This window comes from Petromyzon marinus, unplaced genomic scaffold (assembly GCF_048934315.1).
Source record: "Petromyzon marinus isolate PM22_M1 ecotype Great Lakes invasive population unplaced genomic scaffold, UKy_Petmar_22M1.pri1.0 PM_Scaffold_22, whole genome shotgun sequence".
In the NCBI taxonomy this organism is placed as follows: Eukaryota; Metazoa; Chordata; class Hyperoartia; order Petromyzontiformes; family Petromyzontidae; genus Petromyzon; species Petromyzon marinus.
In genome coordinates, this window is record NW_027423191.1 from 1,339,415 (window position 1) to 1,363,865 (window position 24,451).

Here is a 24,451-nt window from a genome sequence, read left to right on the forward strand (position 1 = left end):
ACCCACCCACTTATTCCCTCACCCACCCACTCATTCACTAACCCACCCACCCACTCACTCACCCAACCGTTCATTCACTAACCCACCCACCCACCCACTCACCCACCCATTCATTCACTCACCCACCCACCCACTCATTCACTCACCCATCCACTCATTCACTCACCCACCCACTCATTCACTCACCCACCCACTTATTCCCTCACCCACCCACTCAATCACTAACCCACCCACCCACTCACTCACCCACCCACTCATTCACTCACCCACCCACCCACTCATTCACTCACCCATCCACTCATTCACTCACCCACCCACTCACCTCCTCGCCCCTCCCCTCAACCCCCTCGACCCTCCCCCTCACATCACCCACCCCCTCCCCTCAACCCCCCTCGCCTCAACCCCATCGCCCCTCCCCTCAACCCCCTCCCCTCAACCCCCTCACCCCTCCCCTCAACCCCCCTCGCCCCTCCCCCTCACCACCACCCCCTCCCCTCAACCCCCCTCACCTCAACCCCTTCACCCCTCCCCTCAATTAGTCGCTTAGCGACAAATTGAGGGGAGGGGTGAGGGGGGGCAAATGGGGTGACGTCGCGCGTCTATAAAAGCGCGGGAAACCCCTCCATCTCAACCCCCTCGCCACCAGCGATGGCGGCTGTCTCTGAGGCGGCCTCGCGGCCTCGTCTGATGGCTCCTCGAGCACCGCGGGGGCCACGCGGATCGACATCGGTGAGGGGGGAATCTGTGCGTCTCGTTGCTCCTCACCACCTCCTCACCACCTCGTCAACCTCCTCACCCATCACCTCGTCAACCTCCTCACCCATCACCTCGTCAACCTCCTCACCCATCACCTCGTCAACCTCCTCAACCATCACCTCACCTCGTCTCTCTCCTCACCCATCACCTCGTCAACCTCCTCACCCATCACCTCACCTCGTCCCCCTCCTCACCCATCACCTCACCTCGTCTCTCTCCTCACCCATCCCCTCACCTCGGCACTCTCACGCATCACCTCACCTCGTCAACCTCACCCATCACCTCGTCAACCTCCTCACCCATCACCTCGTCTCCTCACCCATCGCCTCACCTCGTCTCTCCCCACCCGTGAGGGTGAGTGGTGGGTGGGTGTGAGAGTGGTGGGTGGGTGTGAGAGTGAGTGGTGGGTGGGTGTGAGAGTTAGTGGTGGGTGGGTGTGAGAGTGAGTGGTGGGTGGGTGTGAGAGTGAGTGGTGGGTGGGTGTGAGAGTGAGTGGTGGGTGGGTGTGAGAGTGAGTGGTGGGTGGGTGTGAGAGTGAGTGGTGGGTGGGTGTGAGAGTGAGTGGTGGGTGGGTGTGAGAGTGAGTGGTGGGTGGGTGTGAGAGTGAGTGGTGGGTGGGTGTGAGAGTGAGTGGTGGGTGGGTGTGAGAGTGAGTGGTGGGTGGGTGTGAGAGTGAGTGGTGGGTGGGTGTGAGAGTGAGTGGTGGGTGGGTGTGAGAGTGAGTGGTGGGTGGGTGTGAGAGTGAGTGGTGGGTGGGTGTGAGAGTGTGAGAGTGAGTGGTGGGTGGGTGTGAGAGTGAGTGGTGGGTGGGTGTGAGTGTGAGAGTGAGTAGTGGGTGGGTGTGAGAGTGAGTGGTGGGTGGGTGTGAGAGTGTGAGAGTGAGTGGTGGGTGGGTGTGGGTGGGTGTGAGAGAGTGGTGAGTGGGTGTGGGTGGGTGTGAGTGAGTGGTGGGTGGGTGTGAGTGAGTGAGTGGTAAGTGGGTGTGAGTGAGTGAGTGAGTGGTGGGTGGGTGGGAGAGTGAGTGGTGGGTGGGTGTGAGAGAGTGAGTGGTGGGTGTGAGAGAGTGAGTGGTGGGTGTGAGAGTGAGTGAGTGGTGGGTGGGTGTGAGAGTGAGTGGTGGGTGGGTGTGAGAGTGAGTGAGTGGTGGGTGGGTGTGAGAGTGAGTGAGTGGTGGGTGGGTGTGAGAGTGAGTGAGTGGTGGGTGGGTGTGAGAGTGAGTGAGTGGTGGGTGGGTGTGAGAGTGAGTGGTGGGTGGGTGTGAGAGTGAGTGAGTGGTGGGTGGGTGTGAGAGTGAGTGGTGGGTGGGTGTGAGAGTGAATGGTGGGTGGGTGTGAGAGTGAGTGGTGGGTGGGTGTGAGAGTGAGTGGTGGGTGGGTGTGAGAGTGAGTGGTGGGTGGGTGTGAGAGTGAGTGGTGGGTGGGTGTGAGAGTGAGTGGTGGGTGGGTGAGAGTGAGTGGTGGGTGGGTGGGAGTGAGTGGTGGGTGGGTGTGAGAGTGAGTGGTGGGTGGGTGGGTGTGAGAGTAAGTGGTGGGTGGGTGTGAGAGTGAGTGAGTGGTGGGTGTGAGAGTGAGTGGTGGGTTGGTGGGTGTGAGAGTGAGTGGTGGGTGGGTGTGAGAGTGAGTGAGTGGTGGGTGGGTGGGTGTGAGAGTGTGAGTGAGTGGTGGGTGGGTGGGTGTGAGAGTGAGTGAGTGGTGGGTGGGTGGGTGTGAGAGTGAGTGAGTGAGTGGTGGGTGGGTGGGTGTGAGAGTGAGTGAGTGGTGGGTGGGTGGGTGTGAGAGTGAGTGAGTGGTGGGTGGGTGTGAGAGAGTGAGTTGTGGGTGGGTGGCTGAGAGTGGTGGGTGGGTGGGTGTGAGAGTGAGTGGTGGGTGGATGGGTGTGAGAGTGAGTGGTGGGTGTGAGAGTGAGTGAGTGGTGGGTGTGAGAGTGAGTGAGTGGTGGGTGGGTGTGAGAGTGAGTGGTGGGTGGGTGTGAGTGAGTGGTGAGTGTGGGTGTGAGTGAGTGTGGGTGTGAGTGAGTGGTGGATGGGTGTGAGAGTGAGTGGTGGGTGTGAGAGTGAGTGGTGGGTGGGTGTGAGAGTGAGTGAGTGGTGGGTGGGTGGGTGTGAGAGTGTGAGTGAGTGGTGGGTGGGTGGGTGTGAGAGAGTGAGTTGTGGGTGGGTGGCTGAGAGTGGTGGGTGGGTGGGTGTGAGAGTGAGTGGTGGGTGGATGGGTGTGAGAGTGAGTGGTGGGTGTGAGAGTGAGTGAGTGGTGGGTGGGTGTGAGAGTGAGTGAGTGGTGGGTGGGTGTGAGAGTGAGTGAGTGGTGGGTGGGTGTGAGAGTGAGTGAGTGGTGGGTGGGTGTGAGAGTGAGTGATGGGTGGGTGTGAGAGTGAGTGAGTGGTGGGTGGGTGTGAGAGTGAGTGAGTGGTGGGTGGGTGTGAGAGAGTGAGTTGTGGGTGGGTGGCTGAGAGTGGTGGGTGGGTGGGTGTGAGAGTGAGTGGTGGGTGGATGGGTGTGAGAGTGAGTGGTGGGTGTGAGAGTGAGTGAGTGGTGGGTGTGAGAGTGAGTGAGTGGTGGGTGGGTGTGAGAGTGAGTGGTGGGTGGGTGTGAGTGAGTGGTGAGTGTGGGTGTGAGTGAGTGTGGGTGTGAGTGAGTGTGGGTGTGAGTGAGTGGTGGATGGGTGTGAGAGTGAGTGGTGGGTGGGAGTGAGTGAGTGGTGGGTGGGTGTGAGTGGTGGGTGGGTGTGAGTGGTGGGTGGGTGTGAGTGAGTGGTGGGTGGGTGTGAGTGAGTGGTGGGTGGGTGTGAGAGTGAGTGGTGGGTGGGTGTGAGAGTGAGTGGTGGGTGGGTGTGAGAGTGAGTGGTGGGTGGGTGTGAGAGTGAGTAGTGGGTGTGAGTGAGTGGTGGGTGGGTGTGAGTGGTGGGTGGGTGTGAGTGGTGGGTGGGTGTGAGTGGTGGGTGGGTGTGAGTGAGTGGTGGGTGGGTGTGAGTGAGTGGTGGGTGGGTGTGAGAGTGAGTGGTGGGTGGGTGTGAGAGTGAGTGGTGGGTGGGTGTGAGAGTGAGTGGTGGGTGGGTGTGAGTGGTGGGTGGGTGTGAGTGGTGGGTGGGTGTGAGTGGTGGGTGTGAGTGAGTGAGTGGTGGGTGGGTGTGAGTGAGTGGTGGGTGGGTGTGAGTGAGTGGTGGGTGTGAGAGTGAGTGGTGGGTGGGTGTGAGTGAGTGGTGGGTGGGTGTGAGAGTGAGTGGTGGGTGGGTGGGTGTGAGAGTAAGTGGTGGGTGGGTGTGAGAGTGAGTGAGTGGTGGGTGTGAGAGTGAGTGGTGGGTTGGTGGGTGTGAGAGTGAGTGGTGGGTGGGTGTGAGAGTGAGTGAGTGGTGGGTGGGTGGGTGTGAGAGTGTGAGTGAGTGGTGGGTGGGTGGGTGTGAGAGTGAGTGAGTGGTGGGTGGGTGGGTGTGAGAGTGAGTGAGTGAGTGGTGGGTGGGTGGGTGTGAGAGTGAGTGAGTGGTGGGTGGGTGGGTGTGAGAGTGAGTGAGTGGTGGGTGGGTGTGAGAGTGAGTGAGTGGTGGGTGGGTGTGAGAGAGTGAGTTGTGGGTGGGTGGCTGAGAGTGGTGGGTGGGTGGGTGTGAGAGTGAGTGGTGGGTGGATGGGTGTGAGAGTGAGTGGTGGGTGTGAGAGTGAGTGAGTGGTGGGTGTGAGAGTGAGTGAGTGGTGGGTGGGTGTGAGAGTGAGTGGTGGGTGGGTGTGAGTGAGTGGTGAGTGTGGGTGTGAGTGAGTGTGGGTGTGAGTGAGTGGTGGATGGGTGTGAGAGTGAGTGGTGGGTGTGAGAGTGAGTGGTGGGTGGGTGTGAGAGTGAGTGAGTGGTGGGTGGGTGGGTGTGAGAGTGTGAGTGAGTGGTGGGTGGGTGGGTGTGAGAGAGTGAGATGTGGGTGGGTGGCTGAGAGTGGTGGGTGGGTGGGTGTGAGAGTGAGTGGTGGGTGGATGGGTGTGAGAGTGAGTGGTGGGTGTGAGAGTGAGTGAGTGGTGGGTGGGTGTGAGAGTGAGTGAGTGGTGGGTGGGTGTGAGAGTGAGTGAGTGGTGGGTGGGTGTGAGAGTGAGTGAGTGGTGGGTGGGTGTGAGAGTGAGTGGTGGGTGGGTGTGAGAGTGAGTGAGTGGTGGGTGGGTGTGAGAGTGAGTGAGTGGTGGGTGGGTGTGAGAGAGTGAGTTGTGGGTGGGTGGCTGAGAGTGGTGGGTGGGTGGGTGTGAGAGTGAGTGGTGGGTGGATGGGTGTGAGAGTGAGTGGTGGGTGTGAGAGTGAGTGAGTGGTGGGTGTGAGAGTGAGTGAGTGGTGGGTGGGTGTGAGAGTGAGTGGTGGGTGGGTGTGAGTGAGTGGTGAGTGTGAGTGAGTGGTGGATGGGTGTGAGAGTGAGTGGTGGGTGGGAGTGAGTGAGTGGTGGGTGGGTGTGAGTGGTGGGTGGGTGTGAGTGGTGGGTGGGTGTGAGTGAGTGGTGGGTGGGTGTGAGAGTGAGTGGTGGGTGGGTGTGAGAGTGAGTGGTGGGTGGGTGTGAGAGTGAGTGGTGGGTGGGTGTGAGAGTGAGTGGTGGGTGGGTGTGAGAGTGAGTGGTGGGTGTGAGTGAGTGGTGGGTGGGTGTGAGTGGTGGGTGGGTGGGTGTGAGTGGTGGGTGGGTGTGAGTGGTGGGTGGGTGTGAGTGAGTGGTGGGTGGGTGTGAGAGTGAGTGGTGGGTGGGTGTGAGAGTGAGTGGTGGGTGGGTGTGAGAGTGAGTGGTGGGTGGGTGTGAGAGTGAGTGGTGGGTGGGTGTGAGTGGTGGGTGGGTGTGAGTGGTGGGTGTGAGTGAGTGAGTGGTGGGTGGGTGTGAGTGAGTGGTGGGTGGGTGTGAGTGAGTGGTGGGTGTGAGAGTGAGTGGTGGGTGGGTGTGAGTGTGAGAGTGAGCGGTGGGTGGGTGTGAGAGTGAGTGGTGGGTGTGAGAGTGTGAGAGTGAGTGGTGGGTGGGTGTGGGTGGGTGTGAGAGAGTGGGGAGTGGGTGTGGATGGGTGTGAGTGAGTGGTGGGTGGGTGTGAGTGAGTGAGTGGTGGGTGGGTGTGAGTGAGTGAGTGGTGGGTGGCTGTGAGAGTGAGTGGTGGGTGGCTGTGAGAGTGAGTGGTGGGTGGGTGTGAGTGAGTGGTGGGTGGGTGTGAGTGAGAGTGGTGGGTGGGTGTGAGAGTGAGTGAGTGGTGGGTGGGTGTGAGAGTGAGTGAGTGGTGGGTGGGTGTGAGAGTGAGTGAGTGGTGGGTGGGTGTGAGAGTGAGTGTGAGAGTGAGTGAGTGGTGGGTGGGTGTGTGAGTGAGTGAGTGGTGGGTGGGTGTGAGAGTGAGTGAGTGGTGGGTGGGTGTGAGAGTGAGTGAGTGGTGGGTGGGTGTGAGAGTGAGTGAGTGGTGGGTGGGTGTGAGAGTGAGTGAGTGGTGGGTGGGTGTGAGAGTGAGTGAGTGGTGGGTGGGTGTGAGAGTGAGTGAGTGGTGGGTGGGTGTGAGAGTGAGTGAGTGGTGGGTGGGTGTGAGAGTGAGTGAGTGGTGGGTGGGTGTGAGAGTGAGTGAGTGGTGGGTGGGTGTGAGAGTGAGTGGTGGGTGGGTGTGAGAGTGAGTGAGTGGTGGGTGGGTGTGAGAGTGAGTGAGTGGTGGGTGGGTGTGAGAGTGAGTGAGTGGTGGGTGGGTGTGAGAGTGAGTGAGTGGTGGGTGGGTGTGAGAGTGAGTGAGTGGTGGGTGGGTGTGAGAGTGAGTGAGTGGTGGGTGGGTGTGAGAGTGAGTGGTGGGTGGGTGTGAGGGTGAGAGTGGTGGGTGGGTGTGAGGGTGAGTGGTGGGTGGGTGTGAGTGTGAGAGTGAGTAGTGGGTGGGTGTGAGAGTGTGAGAGTGAGTGGTGGGTGGGTGTGGGTGGGTGGGAGAGAGTGGTGAGTGGGTGTGGGTGGGTGTGAGTGAGTGGTGGGTGGGTGTGAGTGAGTGAGTGGTGGGTGGGTGTGAGTGAGTGAGTGGTGGGTGGGTGAGTGAGTGAGTGGTGGGTGGGTGTGAGAGTGAGTGGTGGGTGGGTGTGAGGGAGTGAGTGGTGGGTGGGTGTGAGAGTGAGTGAGTGAGGGGTGGGTGTGAGAGTGAGTGGTGGGTGGGTGTGAGTGAGTGAGTGGTGGGTGGGTGTGAGTGAGTGAGTGGTGGGTGGGTGTGAGTGAGTGAGTGGTGGGTGGGTGAGTGAGTGAGTGGTGGGTGGGTGTGAGAGTGAGTGGTGGGTGGGTGTGAGGGAGTGAGTGGTGGGTGGGTGTGAGAGTGAGTGAGTGGTGGGTGGGTGTGAGAGTGAGTGAGTGGTGGGTGGGTGTGTGAGTGAGTGGTGGGTGGGTGTGAGAGTGAGTGGTGGGTGGGTGTGAGAGTGAGTGGTGGGTGGGTGTGAGAGTGAGTGGTGGGTGGGTGTGAGAGTGAGTGGTGGGTGGGTGTGAGAGTGAGTGGTGGGTGGGTGTGAGAGTGAGTGGTGGGTGGGTGGGTGTGAGAGTGAGTGAGTGGTGGGTGGGTGTGAGAGTGAGGGGTGGGTGTGAGAGTGAGTGGTGGGTGGGTGTGAGAGTGAGTGGTGGGTGGGTGTGAGGGGTGGGTGGGTGTGAGTGGTGGGTGGGTGTGAGTGAGTGGTGGGTGGGTGTGAGAGTGAGTGGTGGGTGGGTGTGAGAGTGAGTGGTGGGTGGGTGTGAGTGTGAGAGTGAGTAGTGGGTGGGTGTGAGAGTGAGTGGTGGGTGGGTGTGAGAGTGTGAGAGTGAGTGGTGGGTGGGTGTGGGTGGGTGTGAGAGAGTGGTGAGTGGGTGTGGATGGGTGTGAGTGAGTGGTGGGTGGGTGTGAGTGAGTGAGTGGTGGGTGGGTGTGAGAGAGTGAGTGGTGGGTGGGTGTGAGAGAGTGAGTGGTGGGTGGGTGTGAGAGTGAGTGAGTGGTGGGTGGGTGTGAGAGTGAGTGAGTGGTGGGTGGGTGTGAGAGTGAGTGAGTGGTGGGTGGGTGTGAGAGTGAGTGGTGGGTGGGTGTGAGAGTGAGTGGTGGGTGGGTGTCAGAGTGAGTGAGTGGTGGGTGGGTGTGAGAGTGAGTGAGTGGTGGGTGGGTGTGAGAGTGAGTGAGTGGTGGGTGGGTGTGAGAGTGAGTGAGTGGTGGGTGGGTGTGAGAGTGAGTGAGTGGTGGGTGGGTGTGAGAGTGAGTGAGTGGTGGGTGGGTGTGAGAGTGAGTGAGTGGTGGGTGGGTGTGAGAGTGAGTGAGTGGTGGGTGGGTGTGAGAGTGAGTGAGTGGTGGGTGGGTGTGAGAGTGAGTGAGTGGTGGGTGGGTGTGAGAGTGAGTGAGTGGTGGGTGGGTGTGAGAGTGAGTGAGTGGTGGGTGGGTGTGAGAGTGAGTGAGTGGTGGGTGGGTGTGAGAGTGAGTGAGTGGTGGGTGGGTGTGAGAGTGAGTGAGTGGTGGGTGGGTGTGAGAGTGAGTGAGTGGTGGGTGGGTGTGAGAGTGAGTGAGTGGTGGGTGGGTGTGAGAGTGAGTGAGTGGTGGGTGGGTGTGAGAGTGAGTGGTGGGTGGGTGTGAGAGTGAGTGGTGGGTGGGTGTGAGAGTGAGTGGTGGGTGGGTGTGAGAGTGAGTGGTGGGTGGGTGTGAGAGTGAGTGGTGGGTGGGTGTGAGAGTGAGTGGTGGGTGGGTGTGAGAGTGAGTGGTGGGTGGGTGTGAGAGTGAGTGGTGGGTGGGTGTGAGAGTGAGTGGTGGGTGGGTGTGAGAGTGTGAGAGTGAGTGGTGGGTGGGTGTGGGAGTGTGAGAGTGAGTGGTGGGTGGGTGTGGGTGGGTGTGAGGGAGTGGTGAGTGGGTGTGGGTGGGTGTGAGTGAGTGGTGGGTGGGTGTGAGTGAGTGAGTGAGTGGTGGGTGGGTGTGAGTGAGTGAGTGGTGGGTGGGTGTGAGAGAGTGAGTGAGTGGTGGGTGGGTGTGAGAGAGTGAGTGAGTGGTGGGTGGGTGTGAGAGAGTGAGTGAGTGGTGGGTGGGTGTGAGAGAGTGAGTGAGTGGTGGGTGTGAGAGAGTGAGTGAGTGGTGGGTGGGTGTGAGAGAGTGAGTGGTGGGTGGGTGTGAGAGAGTGAGTGGTGGGTGGGTGTGAGAGAGTGAGTGGTGGGTGGGTGTGAGTGAGTGAGTGGTGGGTGGGTGTGAGAGAGTGAGTGAGTGGTGGGTGGGTGTGAGAGAGTGAGTGAGTGGTGGGTGGGTGTGAGAGAGTGAGTGAGTGGTGGGTGTGAGAGAGTGAGTGAGTGGTGGGTGGGTGTGAGAGAGTGAGTGGTGGGTGGGTGTGAGAGAGTGAGTGGTGGGTGGGTGTGAGAGAGTGAGTGGTGGGTGGGTGTGAGTGAGTGAGTGGTGGGTGGGTGTGAGAGAGTGAGTGAGTGGTGGGTGGGTGTGAGAGAGTGAGTGAGTGGTGGGTGGGTGTGAGAGAGTGAGTGAGTGGTGGGTGGGTGTGAGAGAGTGAGTGAGTGGTGGGTGGGTGTGAGAGAGTGAGTGAGTGGTGGGTGGGTGTGAGAGAGTGAGTGAGTGGTGGGTGGGTGTGAGAGAGTGAGTGGTGGGTGGGTGTGAGAGAGTGAGTGGTGGGTGGGTGTGAGAGAGTGAGTGGTGGGTGGGTGTGAGAGAGTGAGTGGTGGGTGGGTGTGAGAGAGTGAGTGGTGGGTGGGTGTGAGAGAGTGAGTGGTGGGTGGGTGTGAGAGAGTGAGTGGTGGGTGGGTGTGAGAGTGAGTGGTGGGTGGGTGTGAGAGTGAGTGGTGGGTGGGTGTGAGAGTGAGTGGTGGGTGGGTGTGAGAGTGAGTGGTGGGTGGGTGTGAGAGTGAGTGGTGGGTGGGTGTGAGAGTGAGTGGTGGGTGGGTGTGAGAGTGAGTGGTGGGTGGGTGTGAGAGTGAGTGGTGGGTGGGTGTGAGAGTGAGTGGTGGGTGGGTGTGAGAGTGAGTGGGTGGGTGGGTGTGAGAGTGAGTGGGTGGGTGGGTGTGAGAGTGAGTGAGTGGTGGGTGGGTGGGTGTGAGAGTGAGTGAGTGGTGGGTGGGTGGGTGTGAGAGTGAGTGAGTGGTGGGTGGGTGGGTGGGTGTGAGAGTGAGTGAGTGGTGGGTGGGTGTGAGAGTGAGTGGTGGGTGTGAGAGTGAGTGAGTGGTGGGTGGGTGTGAGAGTGAGTGGTGGGTGGGTGTGAGTGAGTGGTGAGTGTGGGTGTGAGTGAGTGGTGGATGGGTGTGAGAGTGAGTGGTGGGTGTGAGAGTGAGTGAGTGGTGGGTGGGTGTGAGTGGTGGGTGGGTGTGAGTGAGTGGTGGGAGTGAGTGAGTGGTGGGTGGGTGTGAGTGAGTGGTGGGTGGGTGTGAGTGAGTGGTGGGTGGGTGTGAGTGAGTGGTGGGTGGGTGTGAGTGAGTGGTGGGTGGGTGTGAGTGAGTGGTGGGTGGGTGTGAGTGAGTGGTGGGTGGGTGTGAGTGAGTGAGGGGTGGGTGTGAGTGAGTGAGTGAGGGGTGGGTGTGAGTGAGTGAGTGAGGGGTGGGTGTGAGTGAGTGAGTGAGGGGTGGGTGTGTGTGAGTGAGTGAGGGGTGGGTGTGTGTGAGTGAGTGGTGGGTGTGTGTGAGTGAGTGGTGGGTGTGTGTGAGTGAGTGGTGGGTGGGTGTGAGTGAGTGGTGGGTGGGTGTGAGAGTGAGTGGTGGGTGGGTGTGAGAGTGAGTGGTGGGTGGGTGTGAGTGGTGGGTGGGTGTGAGAGTGAGTGGTGGGTGGGTGTGAGAGAGTGAGTGGTGGGTGGGTGTGAGAGAGTGAGTGGTGGGTGGGTGTGAGAGTGAGTGGTGGGTGGGTGTGAGAGTGAGTGGTGGGTGGGTGTGAGTGGTGGGTGGGTGTGAGAGTGAGTGGTGGGTGGGTGTGAGAGAGTGAGTGGTGGGTGGGTGTGAGAGAGTGAGTGGTGGGTGGGTGTGAGAGAGCGAGTGGTGGGTGGGTGTGAGAGAGCGAGTGGTGGGTGGGTGGGTGTGAGAGAGCGAGTGGTGGGTGGGTGGGTGTGAGAGAGCGAGTGGTGGGTGGGTGGGTGTGAGAGAGCGAGTGGTGGGTGGGTGGGTGTGAGAGAGCGAGTGGTGGGTGGGTGTGTGTGAGAGAGCGAGTGGTGGGTGGGTGTGTGAGAGCGAGTGGTGTGTGGGCGATTGGCATTTGTTGCAATAAAGTTCCACATTCATAACCAGAGACCCACGGAGACACCCATAGATTAGGGGCCGTCCATGAATGACGTCACGCACCTGGGGGGGGGGGGGGTTCAGACATTTGTGACGATGTGTGACGAAGGGGGGGTGGGGTTTGAGAAACGTGACGTCACATCCAAATGCGCAATTTTAAATGAATATAGAATTGTTACATCAACACTAATTATACTCCTACAACATCAGAGTGCAGCGCCACATTAAATACGCACTACAATAGTTTGAAGCACGTTTTATTTTCAAAATGGAAATATGGTTTTGGGGGGGGGGCGTGGGGCGCAGAGCTTTGTGACGTCATATTTGAGGGGGGGGGGCGTCAAAATTGTCCAAAATCGCGTGACGTCATTTATGGACGCCCCCTTATCTACGTTTGGCTCCTTTACGGTGTGCGAAAGGAGCTCAACACGCACGCACACACAAAAACCCTGTCACCCTGTGTTGCGTTTTATTTTTCGTCGCGCAGCAGATTCCAGTGCTGTTGTTGCAGAAGCAGCACCGACTGCTGAAGTACCGAGTGTAGCAGCAGCAGCATCAGCAGCTGGTTCACCTGCTGCTTGTGGCTTGCAGGAAGGGGGTGGCACTCCGCCAGCTCGTCCACCTGGATGGGCCGGTGAGTCCCGGCCTCGATCGGCCCGCCCGCTCGCTCACTCACCCCTCTGAGCATTCGCCCACTCACTCACCCGCTTGCCCGCTCACTCGCGCGCCGCTCTCGGCGCTCGCAAATTTGCTCGCTCGCTCGCCCACTCATTCCTCCAAGCACTCACTCACCCACCCACTCGATCACACATTCACTCATCCCTCCAAGCACTGCCTCACTCACTCACCCACTCGCTCACCCACTCACCCACTCGCTCACCCACTCATTCCTCCAAGCACTCGCTCACCCACCCACTCGATCACACATCCACTCATCCCTCCAAGCACTACCTAACTCACCCACTCGCTCACCCACTCACTCCTCCAAGCACTCGCTCACCCACCCACTCGCTCACACATCCACTCGATCACACATCCACTCATCCCTCCAAGCACTACCTCACTCACTCACCCACTCGCTCACTCGCTCACCCACTCGGCACCCGCCAGCTCGCCTGTTTGCTCACTCACCCCTTCAGGCACTTGCTCACTCGAGTATCCACTCACTCATTCACCCGTACACTCATTCATTCACTCACCCACTCGCTCACTCATCCATCCTCTCACTCATTCATCCCTACACTCACTCATTCATCCATACACTCATTCACTCACTCATCCATACACTCAATTCACTCACTCATCTACTCATGCTGCTGCTATTGCTGCTACTGTTGATGATGCTACATTTCTACTATTGCTGCTGATTACGATGCTGATGACGATGATGATGTTGACAACGCAGATGATGCTACTTTTGATGAAGCTACTCTGCTACGGTTGGCAATGCTGTTGATGTCCATGCTGCTGACGACGATGCTGCTGACGACGATGCTGCTGACGACGATGCTGCCGACGACGACGATGCTGCTGACGACGATGCTGCTGACGACGATGCTGCTGACGACGACGATGCTGCTGACGACGACGATGCTGCTGACGACGACGATGCTGCTGACGACGATGCTGCTGACGACGACGATGCTGCTGAGGACGATGCTGCTGAGGACGATGCTGCTGAGGACGATGCTGCTGAGGACGATGCTGCTGAGGACGATGCTGCTGAGGACGATGCTGCTGACGACGATGCTGCTGACGACGATGCTGCTGACGACGATGCTGCTGACGACGATGCTGCTGACGACGATGCTGCTGACGACGATGCTGCTGACGACGATGCTGCTGACGACGATGCTGCTGACGACGATGCTGCTGACGACGATGCTGCTGACGACGATGCTGCTGACGACGATGCTGCTGACGACGATGCTGCTGACGACGATGCTGCTGACGACGATGCTGCTGACGACGATGCTGCTGACGACGATGCTGCTGACGACGATGCTGCTGACGACGATGCTGCTGACGACGATGCTGCTGACGACGATGCTGCTGACGACGATGCTGCTGACGACGATGCTGCTGACGACGATGCTGCTGACGACGACGCTGCTGACGACGACGCTGCTGACGACAATGCTGATGAAGCTGCTGGTGACGATGATGATGCTAGTCGGTTGCTGCTGCTGTTGATGAAACAGGTATGTACGGAGTTGGTGCAACGTCGCGTTCAACGCGAGGAGCAGGCTGAGAAAATCAGCAGCAAGTCAGTGCCAGCCTGCGCAAGGGCGCCAGCTGGAGACACAGCCAGCGGCAGCAGGGTGGCAAGGTGAGGGAGGAGAGGGCAGGGTGACGTCACCGCCACTTAGCGGGCACGTGGCGGTTGTTGTGTCTGTGTGTGCTCATCTCTATTGGTATCTGTGCGCGTGTTTGTGTATCTCTGTATCTGTGTGTGTGTATCTGTTTGTATCTTTGTGTGTGTGTGATTGTGTGTGTGTATCCCAGCGACAGGAGACCATGGGTGAAGATGATCTGGTTCTCAGCGGGGCCTCTGCAGAGGACGTGGAAGGAGAGCTGATCCGGCACGTGTGTGAGACCGAGCTTCTGGCAGGTATGGACTCGCTACCCACCACCACCACCTGTGTCTCACCCCCCGTGTCTCACCCCCCGTGTCTCACCCCCCGTGTCTCACCCCCCGTGTCTCACCCCCCCGTGTCTCACCCCCCCGTGTCTCACCCCCCCGTGTCTCACCCCCCGTGTCTCACCCCCCCGTGTCTCACCCCCCCGTGTCTCACCCCCCCGTGTCTCACCCCCCCGTGTCTCACCCCCCCGTGTCTCACCCCCCCGTGTCTCACCCCCCCGTGTCTCACCCCCCCGTGTCTCACCCCCCCGTGTCTCACCCCCCCGTGTCTCACCCCCCCGTGTCTCACCCCCCCGTGTCTCACCCCCCCGTGTCTCACCCCCACGTGTCTCACCCCCACGTGTCTCACCCCCCCCCCGTGGGTCTCTGTGGGTCTGTTTTAGTTAAAAGTTAGCATGAACTTGATTGCGACTAGTACATTGTTAATTAGTTCATAGTTTTCAGTAGTTTCACGGAAGTTATTATTCTCTTAGTTCATAGTTGGCAGTAGTTTTACGGCAGTTATAGATTTATTAGTTGATATTTAGTAGCAACGTCCGATTTTTTTTGTGTATTATTTCCCAGCGTGGCCGCCGTGGAAGGCCCCTCCGGCTCGCCTCAAGGCCGTCGCCAGCATCTTGACGGCCACGAGCGAGCGTTGGTTTTGTGATGGAGGCACGGCAGCACCAGGCCCTGGCCTCCCTCGCCGATCTTCTTCCGCACCTCATAGCGGTAGTGGAGCTGTTCCTGGCGGATCGAGGGAGGCGGAGGCCGGTGGTCAGTCATGGCAATCGGAACGTTTAACGCTCGGTGGCAGCAGCAGTCGGGGTTAGATCGCGAAAATATATATAATTGTCGTTAAACTATTGAACGCTGTGAAACTTGGGGGGCTGTTTGCCTTTTGGCGTTCTCTCGTCTAACACTGGGTAGTGAGATGCTGGGTAGTGAGACACTGGGTAGTGAGACACTGGGTGGTGAGAACCTGGGTAATGAGACGCTGGGTAGTGAGGCACTGGGTAGTGAGACGCTGGGTAGTGAGACGCTGGGTAGTGAGACGCTGGGTAGTGAGACGCTGGGTAGTGAGACGCTGGGTAGTGAGACTGGGTGGTGAGACACTGGGTGGTGAGAAACTGGGTAATGAGACACTGGGTAGTGAGACACTGGGTAGTGAGACACTGGGTAGTGAGACACTGGGTAGTGAGACACTGGGTGGTGAGAAACTGGGTAGTGAGACGCTGGGTAGTGAGACACTGGGTGGTGAGACACTGGGTAGTGAGACGCTGGGTAGTGAGACACTGCTAGTGAGACGCTGGGTGGTGAGACGCTGGGTAATGAGACGCTGGGTAGTGAGACACTGGGTGGTGAGACACTGGTAGTGAGACACTGGGTGGTGAGACGCTGGGTAGTGAGACGCTGGGGTAGTGAGACGCTGGTAGTGAGACGCTGGGTAGTGAGACGCTGGGGTAGTGAGACGCTGGGGTAGCGAGACGCTGGGGTAGTGAGACGCTGGTAGTGAGACGCTGGTAGTGAGACGCTGGGGTAGTGAGACGCTGGGGTAGTGAGACGCTGGGTAGCGAGACGCTGGGGTAGCGAGACGCTGGGGTAGCGAGACGCTGGGGCAGTGAGACGCTGGGGCAGTGAGACGCTGGGTAGTGAGACGCTGGGTAGTGAGACGCTGGGGTAGTGAGACGCTGGGGTAGTGAGACGCTGGGGTAGTGAGACGCTGGGGTAGTGAGACGCTGGGGTAGTGAGACGCTGGGGTAGTGAGACGCTGGGGTAGTGAGACGCGGCCCTAAAGAAGGCTGTTGTCTCTGGTGTAGACCAATCCGTTTCAAAGACAATGCCACATTATCAGAGCGTGTTTTTGTTTGCATGTTCACCACAAGTGCCGTGTGTGGTTAATGCAGACATGATTGATAATTGTTTTTTTTACCCTTTTATCTGGCAACAAACTGACAGCTTTTTTTTTTTACAAGGAGCCATGTTTGTATTGCCCACAATACCTGCGGTTGGAATGCAAACGAAAACACGACTTTGATAATGTATTGGCACTGTCCTTGAAATTGATTGGTCCACACCCGAGACTTCTTTCCTTAGAGCCTCGTCTCACATTGGTGTTGGACCAGATGAAGCCACAAGGCGCACAACTCAAACACAATGCACCATCAGAGTACGAGAGCTCGTGCTAAGCATTTACACCATTGGAACCTCCTTGGTCAGTAGCAAAATATGATAATTGTTTTTTTTTACCCTTTTATCTGGAAACAGAGACATGATTCTTTGCAAACAGTTTCTCTTTGGGTCTACATGGGTCTCTATTGGCGTCTCTGTCGATGTGAGCCTCAGGGATGTTGCTGTGGTTGTCGTAGCCGCCGCTCTTGTAGCCACCCCAGGATTTGTCCTCGTCCAGCGTGAAGAACCACACCTCTTGCATGGCTGCCCAGTTCCAACTTCTGGCGACGACTCAGCTGAGGCCCAAAAGAGATCCAGAATCGCTGCACGCGTGACGACAACAATAACAACTTGAACTATAAACTATTTCTATTTTATGAGACCTCCTTTGCCAGTAACAAAATATAGCAATAGGTTTTTACCCTTTTAGCTGGCACAAAAACTGACACCTTTATACAAGGGATCATATTTGCAATAACCACAACACAAGCAGTTTTGTGCCAGCTAAAAGGGTAAAAACCTATTACTATATTTCTATTTTGTGTATATGCCAGGTAAGACCCCTGCTAGAGCTACGTCATCACCGTCATCATAATCATGTGGAAACTTGGCAATCCACTGAGACACACAGAGACCCATTCTCATAGAGACCCAAGGAGACCAATAGAGACTCATAGAGACCCTTTCCCATATAGAACCACCGAGACCTACAGAGATCTATACTCTTACATAACCATAGAGACCCATACTAAATCTAAACTATTTTTTATTTGACCAGGTAAGGCCCCACCAAAGTGGCTGATATCAACATCATCATCACGTGGAACTTTATAGTGGCAGCCAAGTACTCTATACCCAAGTAACATGGCCACTGTGAAGTCACCCACGTAACATGGCCACCGTGAAGTCACCCACGTAACATGGCCACCGTGAAGTCACCCACGTAACATGGCCGTGGTGACATCCCCCCATTCACCTTGGCCACTTCCCCTCACTGCTGTTCTCACCTTGAGGCGATTTGCTGCGGATAGAGCCAGTGACGGCTGCGGACAGCGCACTCCACATGTTGCCAGAAACTCCCTCCCACGTGCTCCAGCTCTCCTTGTCTACAAAACCGCCATTCGCCACTAAGTGGCGGTGACGTCACCACGACGCTTGTGCCAGGCCATATGAACCTGGAGGCCACGTGAAGTGTTGAACGCCCGCTGGCAGGAGGTCATGGGGCAGACCCAAGTGCCACGGGGCGACTGACTGAGCTGACTGAGATGACTGGCTGATGCTCCACCTGTGCCCCCTACTGTGCCAACCTGCTGTGCTTTAGCCACCCAGCGCTCCGCTCGTTGTTGTGAGCATCGCTCCTCCGCCCTCTGTTGTTGGAGGGCGACTGCCTCCAACTGCCCAGTAGCGTCCTTCACGAGCCTCCACAGAGGCCGACCTTGACACCGCTGGTACCAGTCATCGGCATGTCCACTCGGCTCCACGTCCTGTACCACATCACTGCATCTCTTCTCTAGCCCGTGCCGTGCCCGTTTAGCCCCCTCAATCCGGCCGAACAAAAGCTGTTTAGGCATGCGGTGGCTGGGCATTGGCTACATGACCCAGGCAACGCAGCCTTGCCTGCCAGAGGAGCTCACCGATGAACCTTGTCCAGATCTTTCAAGGATTTGTGAGCTCACACAATCCAGCCTGGTTAAACCCAGGATGGATCGTAGGCAGGCTAGCCTAAATGGTTCTAACCGGCGAAGATGTTCCATTAGGGGGGTCCACGTTTCGCAAGCGTAGAGAAGGGAGGGAATGACCGTGGCCGAGAAGACCTGAAGCTTAGTGCGGAGCGACAGACCAGGTAGCTTCCACACAGCGTTACGCAACCAATGAAAAGATATTGCCGCTCGACTGATTCGGAGCGAGACCTCTGCTGTTAAACTGGAGCCGGTCATAAGCACACTGCCCAGGTATGGGAAACTCTCCACTCTCTCCACAACTGCCCCATCACCGATTGGGAGTTGTGGGAGTGGAGTGTCCGATGGTACAAAATACCCAGGCGGGTGCTTAGTTTTGGCGGGGCTGATGGTAAGACCCCATCTCTTAGTGGCACGCTCCAGTCTCAGCAGCAGCATCTCCAACTCCTCCTATGAATATGCAGCTATTACCAAATCATCGGCATGCATAACGTGGTTGAGCAATAGGGAGCCATCCCTTGACCGCACCCGGGCATCGATCAACCTCCCATTATATCTGTACCAAATGGAGATTCCCCCGGTACAGCGATTGAAGGCTTCACGAACTACGTGGTCAAAATAGATGTTAAACAATGTGGGAGCCGGAGGACATCCCTGTCGTACCCCAAGGTGTACATGGAATGGCTCTGACTCCCGGCCACGTAGTTTTACCCAGGCCCGCTCACCATCATGAAGGTCCTTAATGATTGTGAGCAGAGGGTCAGGGACTCCAAAAGCACGAAGAACAACCCCGAGCCCAGGCCTACTGATGGTATCATAGGTTTTGACCAGTTCAATAAAGCAGAGATGTGTAGGTCTTGCTGGAATTCCCTACATCTCTGCTGTAGCAGACGGACAGAAAATATGGCATCTGTGCAGGACCGCCCTTTCCTGAAACCGCATTGGGGCTTCAAGCCTCTCCTCAGCGTGCCTGGCAAGGCGATGTTGAATAATCCTTGCCAGAACCTTTCCCGGCACACTGAGGAGTGAGATGCCCCTGTAGTTTTTACAGTCTGTGCGGTCCCCCTTCTTAAAGAAGGGGACCACCAGGGCATCCTTCCAATCCTGCGGAACCCGTCCAGTGATCCAGACTGTTATAATGTCATATAGGGCAGTCTGTGCACAAACGCCACCCTCCCTCAGCATTTCGCTTTGGAGATCATGTCTGCCCGGTGCCTTTCCTGGTCTCAGACTCCGGATCGCCTTCAGTACTTCTTTAACAGATGGCACCTCAGCCAGCTGCTCACAGGGGGTGACTTCTTACAATATTTGAGGCACCGCTGCCTCAGCAGGGTCATCCCCACTTTTTGCCACGATGTTTTCCAGGACTTCAGAAATGCTCAGCAAATCTGCAAACCTGCAAATCTGTTCCTGGGGGTTGGAGAGTGGATCACCGTTTTTTCCCCTAATGATGGTAATAGATGTGGCGCTGCAGGTGACTTTTTTTGATGGAGTTAAATTGAGATTTGTGATCGCGGGCCACTGAAGCAGACTCCATCTCCTCAGCAATCCGCGACCACCACCCATCCTTGCAGCGCCTCACGGCTCTCCAAACTTCCGAGCGAAGGCTGCGGTAAGGCTCATTCTCTGACGTGGGATTCTGTAGCCGATGACAGTGGGCCTGTCACTTTTTCTCTACTATCTTGAACACCTCTGTCAGCCAGGGTCTCTGGGGAGGTCTGGACCGTGTACCCAAAGCCATTGCAGCTGCATGAGTCAGTCCTAAACCTTGCCCATATATTTCGATTTAAAGCTTTCGTGACTGCAAGGATTCATCTTCTTTGGTTCTTTCGGTCAAGTCACGTAGAGTGAGAATAAAATAATAAATTGATAAAATAAAATAAGGAAATAAAATTTACACTTAATTAATTGTATTTTACGATGACCTTCAGACCGCAGCTCTTTCGCTGGCATTGACTCTTAATACCTCTCACACCACGGTTAATGGTATGGTTTACAACATGGAGTATAACAGTGCCTCGCAGCTGTCTCTCTCCCCCTCCTCTGTTCCGACCATGGATGAACTCGTCCGTCTGAACGGGGCCCGTAGCTATCCATGTTGCTAAAGTTGAGGGTAAGAATCCACCCATTTTTTCGCCATATAGCATTGTGATATATAACGACTTATTGTTGGTAGCTTAGCTGATTGGAGAATATATAGAGTTCATTGATAACATTGAGGTAATTTATATTTTAGTTTTTTATTAGTTCACTATATAGTATTCATTATATATTGTAGTGTATACCCAGTTACTGTGAATAGCTCGGATGTGTAGGCCTTGACTTCAACATAGCCATTTCTGTGACCAGTCACAAGCTAATCACTCAGTTATTTCAATGCTCAATTCGCCTAGTTATTTCAATGCTAAATTCTCCTGTTTGATTTGTACTAGGTGCCTCTGTGAATGTGTATGCTCTGACTTTAACATAGCTATTTCTGTGACCAGTTACAAGCTAATCACTCAGCCATTTCAATGCTAAATTCTATGCTAATTCCTTTGTCAAGGTGCTTTGTTTCTTCTCACACAGCTTAAAGGTCGCGATCTGAGCGTGGCTTTTTCACTCCAGCGCTGTCCTCCTGACAGTCTCGTCCCTTCACCTGATGAAGGCCGCTTGTGTTGTGGCCGAAGCGTCGTTAGAATATTGTGTTATATTATTTTATCAATTTATTATTTTATTCTCATTCTACGTGACTCGCCCATATACCCTCGAAATCAGGAGGAGTGGGGGACGATGCCAACCCCAGCCGCAAGCGATGATGAAATTCTTGCTTGCAACTTTCATCACCTGAGACCAGGCCAGTTTAGGTTGGAATGGGGTCCTGGGTGTACACCCACCACCGGAGTGGAAGAATGGCAGGCGCATCTTACAGATGACTAGTCGATGGTCAGAGGGCAGATCAGCTCCACGGTAGGTCCTGGTGTCAAGAACATGGGCTTGCATCCGCTGATCCATCACTATGTAGTCCAGTAGATGTTCTTGCTTGGACCCGGCATGCATCCATGATGTTGTGTGGATGCCCCGATGCCGTAACAGCGTGTTGGTAATTACAAGCCCATGGGCTGCACAAAAATCTAGCAGCCTCCTACCGTTGTTATTAAGCTGATCTGGCCCATGCCCTCCAATCACTCCAGACCAGATGCCAGCGTCATGACCAACTCGGGCATTGAAGTCACCCAACAAGATGACTCTATCCCGAGGGACCACTTTAGCCAGCACCTGTGACAGGAGGTCATAGAAGGCATCTGACTCATCGGCTTTGCCTGCATCCCTCCACGGATGTTCGTCTTCGGTGGTGGCATAAGTAACCACGACCACCACTCCTCGCCTCCAGTTGATGGGAAGTCGAGCCCAAAGTAGCCTGGGGCTTACAACTTCTCACACCTCACCGCCACGCTCCCACGCCCCCTTCATTCTTTTGTTCAAAAGAAGAGCCACACCCTGTTGTTTGGCAGTCTGCTGCCCCGAGTAGAGGACTGTCCACCCTTCATGGTGGCAGGAGCCAGAACCGGTCCACCGGACCTCCTGAATGCCACAGAGATCCAGGTGGTGCCGGTCTAGCTCCCGACAGGAGTGGCAGTCTCTCCTCCGCAGTGAGCATTCGAACATTCCACATGGCCGCACGAAGTGGCATTTCGTTGTTTCTGGAGGAGCCCTGAGGGTAGAGATTCAATCTCCTGGCTCGGCCAATTGGGGTTTGGCCAGGAGACGTCATGGACGCCTGTCTTCCCGGGGCCTCCGGCACAAGCTTATTAGTTACATTTTTAATTGTGGTTTCTTGGTAAATTTTTGAAGGTGGAGGGGTTACCAGCCCCTCGCACCTGTCCAGAGCCCCCGTTTAGCCACTGTGGTGGTCACAGACGCCATGAGGGAAGGGGCCAATTGGAATTGGCCCTCCCTCCACAGCACTGTCCACGACAGAGTTGCCCGTCCGGCACAGAGAGGAGGTAGGGGGTTGTTTTGCCTCGTAAACACACACATACACACATACATATAAACATATATAAACACACAAAAACAAAGGTGAAGTAGGCTCCTCTACACACACAGACTTCAAATAGTAGGCGTCAGGGTCGGGATCGAACCGACAACCTCCTGTATACCAAGTGAGGTCATTAACATCTCGTCACTGTGGCACCACAGAGTAGTGTACAGGCATTGCAAACACTCCCAGCGCGAGGCCGACTCACTACATCTCACTGAGGATCGCTCCGCTGGTTTGCAAGTGCGAGTTTGCGTTTTAAGTCGATGTTAAATATATATTTCATGGAAGCTGGTTCGTAAGTGTGGGTGGTGTCCGTAAGTGCGAGTGTTGGTAAGAGTGGATCATGTTCGAAAGTGAGGGTGGTGTTCGTAAGTGAGGTGGTGTTCGTAAGTGAGGGTGTTCGTAAGTCGAGTGGAGGGGGCCACGCCTACCTCAATGACGTTGATTCTCAGATCCCACTGTCTCTCATGCAGTAGTCCCCAGGGTCTCTGTGTGGAGAGCGGTGAAGGGGGGGACGGTGGAGAGAGTCACTACAGACTCACATCCTCACCACTAACCCACATCCCAACCAGAAACCCACCATCCTCACCACGAACCCACACACTCGCTAAGAACCCACAACACGGACCCACATTCTCACCACGGACTCACAACTCGAACTCGCATGCTCACCATGAACCCTCACTACGAATTCGCCACAGGGATACACATCCTTACTAAGAAACTACATCTTCACGACGATCCCACATCCTCACCATGGACCCACATCCTCACCAAGAACCCACGACACGGACCCACATCCTCACCAAGAACCCACGACACGGACCCACATCCTCACCAAGAACCCACGACATGGACCCACATCCTCACCAAGAACCCACAACACGGACCCACATCCTCACCAAGAACCCACAACACGGACCCACATCCTCACCAAGAACCCTCAATACGGACCCACATCCTCACCAAGAACCCACAACACGGACCCACATTCTCACCAAGAACCCACAACACGAACCCACATCCTCACCAAAAACCCACAATATGGACCCACACACTCGCCACGAACCCACACAACTCACCTCGTCAAGATTTTTAATCGAATGGCTTCCGCAGAAGATGCTCGAAAGACGAAGATGAAGCAGCTGGAAGATTAAGAAGCAGCCTCCTTCGCACCCGTCTCGAACTCTGAGGAAGCACGTGGTGAAGTGACGTCACCAGTGACGTAACAACGTGAGCGATGTGACCACGCCTCCTGCAACCACGCCCCATTGAGTGACGTAACACGATGCGACCACGCCCACCCCTGAGCTCTTCCTCTGGGCCCTTGACCCCCATCCCACGCTTCGACTTTCGCTTCCGGGTCGGGGCTAGTGGAGGCGGCGGCGGGAAAATCTGAGCCCTAATAATGTATTAAAGCTTTCGTGACTGCATAAAATTACTCATTGTTTTTTTCGGTAAAGTCACGTATGTAGAAATACAATAAAATTATATTAAAACAAAAAACAATCACGACGTTTCGATCACAACGCAAGCAATCTTCATCAGGTGTCAAGAACAAATCATGGAGGTAAATACAACAAAAAGATGAGAGACGAGAATTCAACAAACCTGAAAAAACATTACGTGAAGCACATCCAGTCAGGCCAACAACACAGACACTTCCTGGCAGACCACGAATTTCAGAAGAGTGTTAAATTTCGTGTTCAACCTTTGGATTGCATATACCAGCATAGATAGAATGAAAAATACGAGGTACACGGTCAGTAGAAATACGTATACAAGTCCACCAAGAGGTAAGGAGGGAGGAAAGACGGACAGGGAGGCAGAGAGAGAGGGGGGGGCGGAGGGATGAACAGAAGCTTAAATAGGAAATACGGTTGGAGGGGGGGAGGCGCCAGAGCGAGAGCGGCAGCTCAAACGTCCATCTTACACATACAAAACGGCAGCTCAAAAAAGGACCACCTCTTGTAAATACAAAACGGCAGCTCAAAAAATGACCACCTCTTGTGAATACAAAACGGCAGCTCAAAAAGGGCACATCTTACACTTAATTACAACGGTAACTTCCCCGTAGAAGTGTGATAATAAAGTAATAAAGCTTTTGTGACTTCATAAAATTACTCATTGTTTTTTTGGGTAAAGTCACGTATGTAGAAATACAATAAAATTATATTAAAACAAAAAACAATCACGACGTTTCGATCACAACGCAGCGATCTTCATCAGGTGTCAAGAACAAATCATGGAGGTAAATACAACAAAAAGATGAGAGACGAGAATTCAACAAACCTGAAAAAACATTACGTGAAGCACATCCAGTCAGGCCAACAACACAGACACTTCCTGGGGGACCACGAATTTCGGAAGAGTGTTAAATTTCGTGTTCAACCTTTGGAGTGCACATACCAGCATAGAATGAAAAATACGAGTTACACGGTCAGTAGAAATACATATACAAGTCTACCAAGAGGTAAGGAGGGAGGAAAGACGGACAGGGAGGCAGAGAGAGGGGGGGGGGAGCCGGAGGGATAAACAGAAGCTTAAATAGGAAATACGGTTGGAGGGGGGGAGGGGCCAGAGCGAGGGCAACAGCTCAAACACGCACATCTTACACATACAAAACGGCAGCTCACGAAATTTAACACTTCTGAAATGTGTGGTGGGTGGGTGGATGAGCGGATGGGTGGATAAGTTGGTGGTTGGGTGAGTGGGTGAGTGTGGGCGGATGGATGAGTGGGTGAGTTGGTAGATGAGTGGGTGGGTGGATGAACGTATGGGTGGATGAGTGGGTGGGTGGGAGGGTGGATGAGCGGATGGGTGGATGAGTGTGTGGGTGGGTGGTTGGGTGAGTGGGTGAGTGTGGGTGGATGGATGAGTGGTTGAGTTGGTAGATGAGTGGGTGGGTGGATGAGTGGATGGGTGGATGAGTGTGTGGTTGGGTGAGTGGGTGAGTGTGGGTGGGTGGCTGAGTGCTCCCCTCTATCGCCCCCCCCCCTCCTCCCGCCAGGTCACCGTGCCCGCCCCCACAAGCCTCGGCAACGGCGCGCGGCGGTGGAGTGAGACAGCG

At 55.8% G+C, this 24,451-nt stretch overlaps 1 long non-coding RNA gene across 2 annotated transcripts; it reads left to right on the forward strand.

Annotated features, from left to right (window-relative positions):
• Window positions 1–548: 548 nt before the first annotated feature.
• LOC142922928 (uncharacterized) lies at window positions 549–23,193 on the forward strand. Of its 2 annotated transcripts, none has more exons than XR_012940428.1 (5): window positions 549–729; window positions 11,377–11,520; window positions 13,088–13,215; window positions 13,392–13,497; window positions 14,092–21,668. It is a non-coding gene; the product is annotated as an uncharacterized LOC142922928 (long non-coding RNA). The 2 variants fall into 2 exon arrangements; XR_012940429.1 differs by lacking the exon at window positions 14,092–21,668 and adding an exon at window positions 22,498–23,193 and having other exon boundaries at window positions 552–729.
• Window positions 23,194–24,451: the final 1,258 nt, after the last annotated feature.